Source organism: Nanorana parkeri, unplaced genomic scaffold, assembly GCF_000935625.1.
Source record: "Nanorana parkeri isolate BGI_ZX_2015 unplaced genomic scaffold, ASM93562v1 scaffold3098, whole genome shotgun sequence".
In the NCBI taxonomy this organism is placed as follows: Eukaryota; Metazoa; Chordata; class Amphibia; order Anura; family Dicroglossidae; genus Nanorana; species Nanorana parkeri.
In genome coordinates, this window is record NW_017309366.1 from 29,594 (window position 1) to 30,136 (window position 543).

Genomic DNA, 543 nt, shown 5'->3' on the forward strand with positions numbered 1-543 from the left:
AAAATGTTTATGGTCGGGTTATGTAAGATTTTTTTGGATAGCGATGCCAGCAGAAAGATACAATAGTTGTACAAAAGCACTAAGCAAACTTCAGCACAGTAAAGGGGAAAAAAAAAAGCCATTCATGCTGCATACAATGTCATATACGTTGTCACAGTGTCAGCATGTGAGTGTGTAAGCAGTAAAGGAAGTATATAAGGACCGAACTGTGTCTGAGAGTAACTGGTACAAACAGTGCGGAACAAGGAGACAAATAAAGCAAAATGGGGAAGGTAAGCACATTGTAACTTTGCACTTTGGGATAAAAAACAAGCAAATGGGTTATACAATAATGGGTATGCCGCTAGGGAAGTCTGAAATGGAGAAAGATTTGGGGGTCACTGTAGACCATAAACTCAATAATAGATTACAATGCCAGAATGCTTGTATGTGAATATGGTTATGTTAGAAGGGAACGGGGACATGACTGAAACCTTTCAATACATCAAAAGAGAACTATGAGGGGGGGGGGAGTGATTTCCACTCACCTCATAGTTCTAGCCG